Genomic DNA, 14,781 nt, shown 5'->3' with positions numbered 1-14,781 from the left:
CTAAATGGCGGAGCAGGCTCGAGGGGCCGAATGGCCTACTCCTGCTCCTATCTCTTAACTTGTTGGATAGTGTCCTCAGTGCGAAGACGTGACTTCGTCTCCACAAGGACTGTGCAGTGGTCACTCCCACCAATACTGTTATGGACAGATGCATCTGTTACAGGTAGATTGGTGAGGACGAGGTCAAGTAGGTTTTTCCCTCGTGTTGGTTCACTCACCACCTGCCGCAGGCCCAGTCTGGCAGCTATGTCCTTCAGGACTTGGCCAGCTCGGTCAGTCGTGGTGCTACCGAGCTACTCTTGGTGATGGACATTGAAGTCCTCCACCCAGAGTACATTCTGTGCCCTTGCTACCCTCAGTGCTTCCTCCAAGTGGTGCTCAACATGGAGAAGGACTGATTCATCAGCTATGGGTAGGTGGTAATCAGCAGGAGGTTTCCTTGCCCATGTTTGACCTGATGCCATGAGATATCATGGGGTCCAGAGTCAATGTCGAGGACTCCCAGGGCCTGACTGTATATCACTGTACCGCCACCTCTGGTGGCTCTCTTCTACCGGTGGTACAGGACATACCCAGGGATGGTGATGGAAGAGTCTGGGATGTTGGCTGAAAGGTCTGATTCGGTGAGTATGGCTATGTCAGGCTGCCTAGTCTCTAGGACAGCTCTCACAATTTTGGCACAAGTCCCCAGATGTTAGTGAGGAGGACTTTGCAGGGTCGACTGGGCTTAGTTTGCCGTTGTCGTGTCCGGTGCTGGGTGGTCCGTCCGGTTTTATTCTTATTACTCTTTGTAGCAAGATTGTACAACTGAGTGGCTGGCTTGCTTGGCCATTTCAGAAGGCGATTAACAATCAATCACATTACTGTGGGTCTGGAGTCACATATAGGCCAGACCAGGTAAGGACGGCAGGTTTCCTTCCCTAAAGGTCATTAGTGAACCAGATGGGTTTTTACGACAATCCGGTAGTTTCATGGCCACTATTACTGATGCTAGTTCTTTTTATTCTCTATTTTATTTAATTAATTGAATTTATTTAATTGAACTCATGACTCCGGATTATTAGTCCAGGCCTCTGGATTACTAGTCCAATAACATAACCATTATGCTACCGTACTACTCAGAGGATTGTGAATCTTTGGAATTCTCTACCCCAGAGGGCTGTGAATGCTCAGTCGTTGAGTATATTCAAGACTGAGAGTGATGGATATTTGGACACTAAGGGAATCAAGGGATATGGGGATCGGGTGGGAAAGTGGAGTTAAGGTGGAAGATCAACCAGGATCTTATTGAATGGCAGAGCAGGCTTGAGGGACCGTATGACCTACTCCTGCTATTATGTTCTTTTGTAGCTCGCTGATGCAAAAAAACTGCAGTATAACTAGGAATAAAGTCACCAAGCTGAGTTGAACGCTGGCAAGTGGTGTGACAGCTCAAGGAAGTCGTCTCTCACTGTTGTGTCTTTGTACTGGTTAAAGCTCACTTTGTGTCAGATATTGCAACAAGATTGCAGGTTTGGCTTCTTAAAACTTAATTTGATATACCTTTTGGCATTAACAGAAAGCTCATCTTCAGTAGCACTAAAACTCTTAACAGGTATTTGGATGCTAGTGAGTAGAGTTCTGTATGTGTACAAGTATGTCTGGTCAGATCTGCACTTTGAGAGCTATGCAGAGCCAGCAGTATAACCTTGCAGTCCTAGCTCTTTGCTGTAAGCAATATACCTGCAGTATAACTATGCTATAATTGATATTTTAGATTGAGGGCAACCACTGTTTGCTGTTGTGATCTGATCTGCCCAACTGAAGTATTGAATTACTTAATGAAAATGCTTTTTTTGTTCTTTTGTAGATACAACACTGACCTAACACAAGACAATTGTCACTACTAAGTTTCCTAAGGAGCTGCATTTGGGGAAAAAATGGGTAGTATCTGTCAAGCATTAATGTTTTCCAAGAGAAATCAGAAATGGAAGATTGACCCAAATTAACACGTCAGTAGAACATCTAAAATTGGGAACCAAGTAACATGGAGAAATGAGTCGTTGGAGCAAAGGAAACCAGTCAGAAAATAGAACAAGCCAGGGACTTAGTATTACGGACTCCGCTGGGGAAAGTAGGGTGAAAAGACATCAAAGTATTGAAGGTTCACAGGAGGGAAAAAATAACTTGGGAATGGGAGAAGGTTGAAAAGTGCTGTAAATAAGGAGCCATGATGTGGAGATGCCGGTGATGGACTGGGGTGGACAAATGTAAGGAATCTTACAACACCAGGTTATAGTCCAACAAATTTATTTTAAAATCACAAGCTTTCGGAGATTATCTCCTTCGTCAGATGACGAAGGAGATAATCTCCGAAAGCTTGTGATTTTAAAATAAATTTGTTGGACTATAACCTGGTGTTGTAAGATTCTGTAAATAAGGAGGGCCAAGTTAAAGGAAATTGAGGCTGTGGAGGAAACCTGAAGGGAGGAATATTTTCAGAAATACTTGACTAAGGAAATTAGCAGAAGTTGAAATTAACTTCAAGCTACATTTTGAACATTTTGTTGTATGTGGAAAATTAATGCATGGGCTGAAATGTTTAACACATGAGTCTGAAGGAATCAAAAACTACACCTGGACAGAACTTTAAAAATCAAGTAATTTTCATTCTATCAGCAACTACGCTGGCATCTTCTCCTTTGAGTACCTCACCTTGTTTCATCTATCTTGTTTCTCCATTTAAAATCCTCATTCTCTACCACATCCCCAAGCCCCACCCCAAGTTTCTCACCAAGGTACACCCTCAGCTTCTGCACTGAGCAGCTCCTCATCCTTGGTGATTTCAATCTCCATCTCAGCTCCCCTTACCCTCTCTGAATTAATTGCCCTCCTGTCCTCCCTAAATCTCTCCCTCCTACCCATATTCACAACCACCCCCTCGACCTTGCTATCTTCTGTGCTCTCTACTCCCATAGTTTCACTCACATTCCCCCTACTTCCTTCCAACCCCTCTTGCATCTGAGTCCACTCAAGTCACTCACATGCACTTTAAAATTCCCAACTTTCTGGCCTTTGGCATTCCATTTGTCATATTTCTGCAGCTGTCAATTTGCTCAACCACTCCCACGCCTCCACCTCTGATGCCCTTGTCCCCAGCAAAATCTTTGTTCACACTCCTCTCTTGGTATGACTGCCACCTTTTGCTCCCTCAAGTCCAGAGGGACACAGACTTGAGCTAATCTGGTGCACAACTGGTTTAAGACATCCATCAACAGTTCTGGCTGAACTACATCAAGTGCTCTCTGGCCTCACCCCTGCTCTGCCAAAACTGCTCAATACTCCAGGATCATCCTGGAGAGCAAAGATAACTCAGACCTTTCTCCACTACCAACTGTCTCCTTGAACCCCAATTTCCTGCTCGTTTCATCCTCACTTGCAACAACACATGTGAGCAGTTCATGGACTTCTTCGTCGCTAGGATCAAGACCATGTATTCAGCTGCCTCTGCTGCTGCCCGAGCCCTAAACCTTCTTCACTCTCTAGTTTCTCTCCTAGCTTATCTCATCTTGACCCCCATTCCCATTAAACTGCACACCACCTAAATTCCCTTCCTGGCCCCCATGCTAGCTGACATTGTCTACTGTACATGGTACTGTCCCCTTCCTTTCAAAATCACCATTATCACCCTCGTCCTCAAAAAATCCACCATTGCCCCCTCTGTCCTTGCAAACTACCACTCCATCTCCAACCTTCCTTTCCTTTCCAGCGTCCTTGAACATGTTGTCGCCCCCCAAATCCATGTTGATCTTTCCTCCAACTCCCAGTTTGAATCCAATCTGGCTTCTGCCCTGCCACAACACCAAAATGGCCCTAACCAAAGTCACAAATGACATCCTCTGTGACTGTAACGGTGGTGCATTCTCTACTTGTCCTGCTCACCCACACCACCCTCCTCCAAAACTCTACTCCACTGTCCAGCTCAGTGGGACTGCCCTTGCTTAAGAACATAAGAAATAGGAGCAGGAATAGGCCACACAGCACCTCAAGCCTGCCCCGCCATTCAATATTTCGACCTCAACTCCACTTTCCCACCCGATCCCCGTATCCCTTGATTCCCTTTGAGTCCAAAAATCTATCGATCTCTGCTTTGAATAAACTCAATGACTGAGCATTCACAGCCCTCCGGGGTAGAGAATTCTGAAGATTCACAATCCTCTGAGTGAAGAAATTCCTCCTCATCTCAGTCTTACATGGTCGACCCCTTACCCTGAGACTTTGCCCCCTAGTTCTAGACTCTCCAGCCCTCTCAGAATCTTATGTTTCAATGAGATCACTTCTCATTCTTCTAGACTCCAGAGAGAATAGGCCCCTTCTACTCAATCTCTCCTCATAGAACAACCCTCTCATCCCAGGAATTAATCTAGTGAACCTTCGTTGGACTGCCTCTAAGGCAAGTATATCTTTCCTTCGATAAGGAGACCAAAACTGTGCACAGTACTCCAGATGTGGTCTCCCCAAAGCCCTGTACAATTGTAGCAAGACTTCCTTACTCTTATACTCCAACCTCCTTGCAATAAAGGGCAACATGCCATTTGCCTTCCTAATTGCTTGCTGTACCTGCACACTAACTTTCTGTGTTTCTTGTATGAGGACACCCAGATCTCTCTGAACACCAACATTTAAAAAATATTCTGCTTTTCCATTCTTCCTACTAAAGTGAATAACCTCACATTTCCCCACATTATACTCCATCTGCTACCTCCTTGCCCACTCACTTCACCTGTCTATATCCCTTTACAGACTGCGTCCTCCTCACAGCTTACTCTCCCACCTACCTTTTGTATCGTCAGCAAACTTGGATACATTACACTTGGTTCCAGTCTTACCTATCTGATCATAGCCAGAGCATCTCCATCAATGGCTTCCTTTCCTGCCCTTGCACCAGTAACAGCCAGAGTCCCCCAAAGTTTGATTCTTGGTCTCCTCTTCCTTGTCTACATGTTGCCCCTTGACAACATCATCTACAGCCATGGTATCAGCTTCCAAATGTACTTTGCTACCACCTCCATCAATCATTCCACTTCCTCTGTGTTGGCAGGCTGCTTGTCTGATATCCAGTCTTGGATGAGCCCCAGTTTCCTCTAGCTAAACATTGGGAGAAACCAAAGTCATCGTCTTCAGCACTGCTACAAAGTTTTGCCACCAATTCAATTTCCCTTCATGGCCACTGTTTTGGGTGAACCAGTCTGCTTGTAACCTCGGCGTCCTATTTGACCAAGAGTTGAGCTACCAACCTCATAATCCCCGTTACAAAGACCATTTATTTCAAACTCTAACATCGCCTGACTACACTCCAAACTCAGCCCAGCCAAATAGAATCTACAGTACAGAAACAGGTAATTTGGCGCAACTGGTCGATGCCAGTGTTTATAGTCCACACGAGCCTCTTCCCACTCTGTATCCCTCTATTCCCTTCTCCCTTATGTATGCATCAAGCATCCCCTTAAATGCATAATTGTTATCTGCTTCAGCCACTCTCATATGGTAGTGCGTTCCACTTTCTCACCACTCTGTATAAAGACATTTTTTATTTGATCTGTTAGTGATGATCTTGTATTTATGCCCTCTTGTTCTGTACAAATGGGAACAGTTTCTCCTCAGCCACCCAGTCTGCTCAATCTTTCCTGATAGTTTTACCTGTCAATTCAAGTAGCATCCTTGTAAATTTTTTATGCACTTGCTCCAGTGCTTCCATATCTTTTTCTAGTATGAAGACTAGAACTACACACTGTAATCCAAGTGTGGTCTAATCAGGATTCTATACAAATTTAACATTGCCTCCCTGCTTTTGTATTCTATTCCTCTAAATGAACCCTAGTACTTTGTTTGCACTCTTTATGGCTTTATTAACTTGAGTTACTTTTAGCGATTTATGCATCGGTATTCCCAGATCTCTTTGCTCTTCAACCCCATTTAGTTTCTTACCTTTCAAGGAATAAGTGACCTCGTTATTCACCCTACCAAAATGAATCACGCTGTATTCAATTCCATTTGACATTTGACCACCCACTCGACAAGCATGTTTGTTTTCCTGTATTTTGGTGCAGTCTTCCACATTATTAGCTATACCCCCGAACGTTATTACCTACACCCACCCCCCGCATCACCTCAAATCATTTATATTAATGGTGAACAATGGTGACCCCAGCACAGACCCCTGCAGGATGCCACTTCCCATTTTCTGCCAATTTGAGAAACTTCCCTTAACTCCTACCCTCTGTTTTGTAGCCATCTTTCATTCCATTCTGCTACTTGGCCCCTGACTCCATAAGCCCTGTCTTTTGTCATGAGTATTTTAGGTGGCACCTTATCAAAGATCCTCTGAAAGTCCATGTGTACCACATCCACTGCATTGCCCTTGCCTACGCTTTCTGTTACTACTTCAAAGAATTAAATTAGGTTGATTAAACATAACCTTCCTTTTACGAATCCATACCTCTTCAGTGAAAACTGAGGCAAAGTATCTATTCAGTACCCCTGCCATTCAAATATCATTTCCTGTGAGTTTATCTTATTCACCCCTTAGTGGCCCTATCCCTATCTCATTTATCCTTTTGTTACTTATGTGCCTATAGAATACTTTATTTCTTTTTATATTTAATATTTTCATTTCATATTTCCTCTTTGTCTTCCTTTTTAAAGAGTCTTTTAACCTCTTTCTCTTTTGTCATCCTCTTTATTGATAATCTACTTTGTGTGTGCCTTTTTGTTTGGATTCAATTTTATGCTCACCTCTTTATTTATCCATGGGCATCTCGTTATTGGCTGGTTTGTTCTTTTTTAGTGGAATATATTTCTTTGAACTTTATTGATCTCTGCTTTAAATATTGCCCACTGTTCTACATCTGTTTGTCAATATTTTTCTCTAGTTTACCTTCCCGAGCTCCATCCTCATTCCCTCATAGTTGACTTTTGTTCAGTATATTACTATCTACATATTTTTCAATTGTTATCTTAAACATTATTATATTGGGATCACTACTCCCTGGATATTCTCTCACTTACTGCACCAGTTCATTTCCCAGTACTACTAGATCTAGCAGCGCTTCCTCCCTTGTTGGGCTTCTTACATATTGGTCAGAAAGGAGTCTTGTACACACTGTAAAAACTCTATTCTGTTCTCTTCTTTCAATCCCTCTCCCTGCCAGTTAATGTGGGGGTATTGAATTCCTCCATGATTATGATTTGATTTTTTTTTACTCATTTCATATGTTTGCCTACATATTTCTCTCTCCATTTCTTTTCTAGTATTTGGTGGTCTGTAGTATATCCCTAATACTGTGATCGGTCCCTTTCTATCATTTATCTCAATCCATATGGATTTTGTTCTTATCTCTTTTTTAGTTATGTCCTTTCTTGCTGCTGCCATTGTTATTTCTTATTAATTACCCCACCACCTCTTTTTCCTTCCTTATCATTTCTAAATACATTATAGCCTGCAATATTTAACTGCCTATCCTGTCCTGTTCACAGCCGTGTTTGTCGTCATTTGTTAATTTATTTAAAATTACACTTCTGTGAAGCACCTTGGAATCTTTGTCTACATTAAAGGTGATATATAGATAGAATCATAGGATGGTTACAGCACAGAAGGCGGCCATTCGGCCCATCGAGCCCATGCTTAAGGGATGAAACTGGCAGACAAACAATTGCTTTTTTTTTTCAAAAAGCATTGAGTTAGCTTCATATAAAGTATTCACAACATCATGTCCCATTGGCATTTGGCAGCTTGTTATTGATATTTGTTAGTCCCTCTCCCCTGCTCTTTCCCCATAGCCCTGCAAATTTTTTTCCCTTCAAGTATTTATCCAATGCCTTTTTGAAAGCCACAATTGAATCTGCTTCCACCACCCTTTTAGGTAGCGCATTCCAGATCATAACTAGTCGCTGCGTAAAAAAGTTTTTCCTCCATGTCGCCTTTAGTTCTTTTGCCAATCACCTTAAATCTTGTCCTCTGTTTCTTGACCCTTCTGCCAATGGGAATAGTTTCTTTATTTACTTTATCTAAACCCATTGTAATTTTAAATACCTCTATCAACCTTCTCTGCTCTAAGGAAAACAACCCCAGCTCCTCCAGTCCATCCAAGTAACTGAAATCCCTCATCCCTGAAACCATTCTAGTAAATCTTGTCTACACTGCACCCTCTTAAAGGCCTTCACATCCTTCCCAAAATGCGGTGCCCAGAATTGGACACAATACTCCAGCTGTGGCCGATCCAGTGTTTTATAAAGGTTCAACATAACTTCCTTGCTTTTGTACTCTCTGTCCCTATTTATAAGGCCCAGGATCCCGTATGCTTTTTTAACCACTTTCTCAATCTGTCCTACTACCTTCAAAGATTTGTGCACATATACCCCCAGGACTCCCCGTTCCTGTACCCACTTTAGAATTGTACCATTTAATTTATATTGCCTCTCCTCATTCTTCCTGCCAAAATGTATCACTTCACACTTCTCTGCGTTAAATTTCATCTGCCATGTGTCTGCCCATTCCACCAGCCTGCCTATATCCTCTTGAAGTCTATTACTATCCTCCTCAATGTTTACTACACTTCCAGGTTTTGTGTCATCTGCAAAATTTGAAATTGTGCCCTATACACCCAAGTCCAAGTCATTAATATATATCACAAAAAGCAGTAGTCCGAGTACCGACCCCTGGGGAACACCACTGTATACCTTCCTCTAGTCCGAAAAACAACTGTTCACCACCACTCTCTTTCCTGTCACTTAGCCAATTTTGTATCCATGCTGCCATTGCCGCTTTTATTCCATGGGCTTCAATTTTGCTGACAAGCCTATTATGTGGCACTTTATCAAACGCCTTTTGAAAGTCCATATACACATCAACCACCACATTGCCCTCATTAACCCTCAATGTTACCTCATCCGTGCTGGCTTTCCTTTATTAATCCACACTTGTCCAAGTGACCATTAATTTTGTCCCGGATTATAATTTCTAAAAGCTTCCCCACCACCGAGTTTAAACAGTAGTTTACCTGTACCTCTAATTGTCAGATTTATCCTTGCACCCTTTTTTGAACAAGGTGTAACATTTGCAATTCTCCCGTCCTCTAGCATCACCTTCATATCTAAGGAGGATTGGAAGATTATGGCCAGCACCTCTGCACTTTTCACTCTTACTTCCCTCAGCAACCAGGATGCATCCCATCTGGACCAGGTGACTTATCTACTTTAAGTACAGCCAACCTTTCTAGTACCTGCTCTTTATCAATTTTTAGCCCATCCAGTATCTCAACTACCTCCCTTTACTGTGACTTTGGCAGTATCTTCTTCCTTGGTAAAGACAGATGCAAAGTATTCATTTAGTACCTCAGCCATGCCCTCTGCCTTCATGTGCAGATCTCTTTTTTTTGTCCCTAATTGGTCTCACCCCTCTTACTACCGTTTCCTATTTATATGCCTATACAAGACTTTTGGATTCCCTTTTTTGTTAGCCGCCAGTCTATTCTCATACTCTCTCTTCGCCTCTCTTATTTTCTTTTTCATTTCTCCTCTGTACTTTCTATATTCAGCTTTGAATTATTAACCTGACATCTGTCATAAGTCCCCTTTTTCTGCTTCATCTTACTTTCTAACTCGTCATCCAGGGAGCTCTGACTTTGTTTGCCCTACCTTTCCGCCTCATGGGAATGTACCTAGACGGTATCCAAAGGCCGCCCATTGTTTGATTACAGTTTTGCCTGCTAATCGTTGATTCCAATTTACCCAGGCCAGATCCATTCTCAACCCCCTGAAGTTGGCCCTCCTCCAGTTAAGTATTTTTTACTCTAGATTGCTTCTTGTCCTTTTCCATAACTAATCTAAACCTTATACTATGATCACTGTTTCCTAAATGTTCCCCCACTGACACTTGCTTCACTTGACCCACTTCATTCTACAGAACTGGATCCAGCAATGCCTCCTTCCTCATTGGGCCAGAAACATACTGATCAAGGAAGTCCTCCTGAACACACTTCAGAAATTCCTCCCTCTTTTTGCCCTTTACACAATTATTATCCCAGTCTATACAAGGATAGTTGAAGTCTCCCATTATCACTACTCTATAGTTCTTGCACCTGTGTAATTTCCCTGCAAATTTGCTCCTCTATATCCTTCCCACTAGTTGGCCTAAAGAATACACCCAGTAGTGTAATGGCACCTCTATTGTTTCTTAACTCTAACCAAATAGATTCTGTCCTTAACCCCTCAAGGACATCATCTCTCTCCAGCACTGAAGTTTTTGTAATATAAACCATTTTATCAATATTTAAAAATCACGGTCAATATTTGATTTATAATGGATACCTTGATAAACCTAGGAAAGAGTGGTGTGCAACTCCTCTGATGGCTCATTTGCTAAGTGCACCATCCATTGTGGAACTGAGGCATATAGATTAATAAAGTTCCTAGTCTGATCCCGACTCCATGTTAAGCTGACTACAGCCAGATTCATTACAGGTCACAACAACCTGCTTCGGTACCCATGTGCCACGTATGGAAAATTAGCCAAGATACCTGCTGTTTATTATAAAGTATTACCTGCTGGACTATATGTGTGGACAGTGTTGGTCCCCCTATTGAATAGACTGGCAAAGATCACTATCTAGGCTGACCCATCCAGACTAGCCACTTGGTGAGATGTAAATAAGATTATAAAGCTGTACGTTGCTGTTACTACTTTATCTTAATCTTAGTGGTTAACAATGAGTTGGCTCCATGAGGGCTAAGTGTAGCTGAGCTCGTCTTGAATTTCACAGATAGTATGCTGAGAAACTAGTCCATTCTATATAGCTGATTTTAAAAAAAGACCCGCTAATAAAAGGAAGAATGAGTACTGATTTTTTTTTTTGTAAAAAACACACACACATGCCCTAGGTTACACCCTCCTTTCAGCAAACCTCCAGACGTTTCCAGTAATCTTGCTGTTGATCGCCTTAGGACGCTCCTGATTATTCTTTAGCTGTTCCCTTGTTTCTGGAATGTGTGTCCTGGCATGATTGCTGTTTTGTACATTTTAAAACACTAAAATAATTGAACTCAATGAAAAACAGAAGGTGAAAAGCAGCCAAAAGTACATATAAAAGTAACCGGTTAAGGAACAAAAACCATACTATCTGCTATTTTTTAAAATCTTCCTCTCTATCAGCATAGCAGGGCTGTCAAATGTGTGAGCTGTCAGTGATTTTAGGAATGGGGGAAGTTTTCCACCAGCAGTATGCCCTACTATCATATGCCCAAAGAACAATTATACCAAAATATTTTTTCCCTCTCTTTCCTTCCCTCCACCCCCCCTCCAATTTTCTCCTAACCTGAAGTTGCTGGCCCATGATATGGTGCAGTTTCACAACTCTCCAGTACCAGAGTAACCATTCTTCCTTTGTAAGCCTAAATAGTTGGCACTGGCAGGCAATTCAACTGGGGACAAAACAACGATGCTCAATCTTCTGACTAGATATCCATATATGAGCATTTTCCAGCAGCTGTAGCCAGATATTGAAAGAAAAAATAAATAATATAGATATGATATATCATTGTTTAAACAAAATATTTTGAGGGGGGAGGCTCCTTTTTAAATTTTCCCCCTTTTTACTGATTTTCATCAAACACATGAACCTTGTCTGTTTTTTGTTTTTGCTCTTTTAGTACCAGATTTCAGCCATTTAGTGCCATGAACAAAACTCTGAAGAACAGTTCATATTACAATGCTATCCAGCTCTACAAGATAAGTAGGACTAACCCCAACATAACAAAATTTACTCTGAGAACTGTCTGCTTGAACAGAGCAATAAAAAGTTAGATTCAGACCTTGGATTGGTGGATTTTGTTTAACCAATTGTACAGTGAGATCCTCTGCAAGTGGTTAAAGGTCATTCAGCAAAAGCTAAAACTTAAAAGCATGTGACCTTGGATTCCTATATCTTATACTCAGATAAGCCAATTTGGGATACTTTTTTTTTCATTCTCGCTATAAAATGCTTCCATAGGCAAACCCATGGCCCCAATGATCTGAAACCAGCTTTAAAAGTATAAGTCACATAAGCAGGGAACTAGATCAGATGTCAGGAGGTACTTCTTTTTAGAGTCGTCATCATCCTCTGGAACAAGCTCTTGAAAGGAGTGCATATTTGCTGCAGATATCCAAAAGGGAGCTGGATGAGATCCTGAGTGTGGCCGACGTTACCATATAGAAGGTAGGTGGATATTGGGAGATGTGCCTCCTGGTCACCATAGTCTCCTAGTACTTATTTGATTGCCTTCATGGGTCAGAGAGGAATTTCCCAGAGTTTTTTCCTAAATTGCCTAAGGCTTTTTCTCTTTTTTGTCTCTCCCATGGATTGTTTGGCTTTTTGACAGATGGTGAGGCGTGCATTGGGATCATGGTGTACATAAATTGCACCATGACTGTGTGGGACAGGCTCGATGAATCAGCTGGACTTCTCCTTGTGTTCATATGTTCATATGCTCTTATGATTTTTCACGCATTTTTGTCGGGAGCAAAGAGACCGTCCGAGCTCAAGCCAGTTCCACCCTTGGCACCATCTCCCACTTCAATCCTACCCACTGGAAAAAGTTGAAGATTAAACAGTTTTAAGCAAGTACAGAGCCAGGGAAGGGGAGTGGGGGAGGGAAGGGGATCCGTTTGTCTTTTACCTTGTTCACGTTCATTGCTTTCTGTTTCTTCCCTTTTGTTTTTTCTTCCCCTTCCCCTTCCTCCTTTCCACCTTTCCCTGGCTCTGTACTTGCTTAAAAACGGTTTAATCTTCAACTACTTCCACTTCTGACAAAGGATCATCGACCTGAAACGTTGACTCTGTTTCTTTCTCCACAGATGCTGTCTGACTTGCTGATTATTTCCAGTATTTTCAGTTTTTATTTCAGATTTCCAGCATCCGCAATAATTTACTTTCGATCCACTATAAGATAACTCCTCAAACGGACCACATTACCTTGCGAAACAAATAGTGAATAAACAGTGGTTAGGTTTATTTCATTCCATAAATGTACCTTCAGGATATCAAAGCCCTTCAGAATCAAATATTAATAAAAGTCAACACTCACTACCAAGGCTCATGGATGGCCACTTGGGTGAAGACCAAATAGTGACTACCACCTATGCAACTGTACCCTAGCAATGGGACAATGCTTAGAAGGGTGGGCAGGAGAGAAAACTGGGAGAGAATATTTGGGAAAGAGCAAAACAAAACCACTTTTGTCCCATCAGTTATTTGAAAAAAAAACCTTTGGTGCAGGCCCAGTGCAAGCATAGAAGAAGAACAAAATGGATGTTATTTATATGGACTTCCAGAAGGCATTTGATAAGGTCCCACATAAGAGACTGTTAGCTAAGTTAGAAGCCCATGGAGTCGAGGGAAAAGTACGGACTTGGTTAGGAAGTTGGCTGAGCGAAAGGCGACAGAGAGTAGGGATAATGGGTAGGTACTCACATTGGCAGGATGTGACTAGTGGAGTCCCGCAGGGATCTGTCTTGGGGCCTCAATTATTCACAATATTTATTAACGCCTTAGATGATAGAAAGTCTCATATCTAAGTTTGCCGATGCCACAAAGATTGGTGGCATTGTAAGCAGTGTAGATGAAAACATAAAATTACAAAGGGATATTGATAGATTAGATGAATGGGCAAAACTGTGGCAGATGGAATTCAATGTAGACAAATGTGAGGTCATCCACTTTGGATCAAAAAAGGATAGAACAGGGTACTTTCTAAATGGTAAAAGGTTAAATGCAGTGGATGTCCAAGGGGACCTAGAGGTTCAGGTACATAGATCATTGAAGTGTCATGAACAGGTGCAGAAAATAATCAATAAGGCTAATGGAATGCTGGCCTTTTTATCTAGAGGACTGGAGTACAAGGGGGCAGAAGTTATGCTGCAGCTATACAAAACCCTGGTTAGACCGCACCTGGAGTACTGTGAGCAGTTCTGGGCACCGCACCTTCGGAAGGACATATTGGCCTTGGAGGGAGTGCAGCATAGGTTTACTAGAATGATACCCGGACTTCAAGGGTTAAGTTACGAGGAGAGATTACACAAATTGGGGTTGTATTCTCTGGAGTTTAGAAGGTTAAGGGGTGATCTGATCGAAGTTTATAAGATATTAAGGGGAACAGATAGGGTGGATAGAGAGAAACTATTTCTGCTGGTTGGAGATTCTAGGAGTAGGGGACACAGTCTAAAAATTAGAGCCAGGCCTTTCAGGAGTGAGATTAGAAAACATTTCTACACACAAAGGGTGGTAGAAGTTTGGAACTCTCTTCCACAAACGGTAATTGATACTAGCTCAATTGCTAAATTTAAATCTGAGATAGATAGCTTTTTGGCAACCAAAGGTATTAAGGGATATGGGCCAAAGGCAGGTATATGGAGTTAGATCACAGATCAGCCATGATCTTATCAAATGGCGGAGCAGGCACGAGGGGCTGAATGGCCTACTCCAGTTCCTATATAGAGCCTTTCACAACCTAAGGACATCCCAAAGTGCTTCACAGCCAATTAAGTACTTTCGAAGTGTAATGTAGGAAAATTAGGTCATAGAATTACATAGAAATTACAGTACAGGCGGTTCAGGTCAACCAGTCAATGTTGATGTTTATCCTCCATACAAGCAGTAATCCTAATCACGTGCTCACTTTATTCCCATAACCCTTTGTTCTCATTTCCTCCAACTACTGTCTATTCTCAAATATCAGTATGGTCTCTGCTTCAATCACTAACTCTGG

Source organism: Heptranchias perlo, chromosome 3 (assembly GCF_035084215.1).
Source record: "Heptranchias perlo isolate sHepPer1 chromosome 3, sHepPer1.hap1, whole genome shotgun sequence".
Lineage (NCBI taxonomy): Eukaryota > Metazoa > Chordata > Chondrichthyes > Hexanchiformes > Hexanchidae > Heptranchias > Heptranchias perlo.
The sequence above is the reverse complement of the archived record's forward strand: the minus strand, read 5'-3'. Positions refer to the sequence as shown.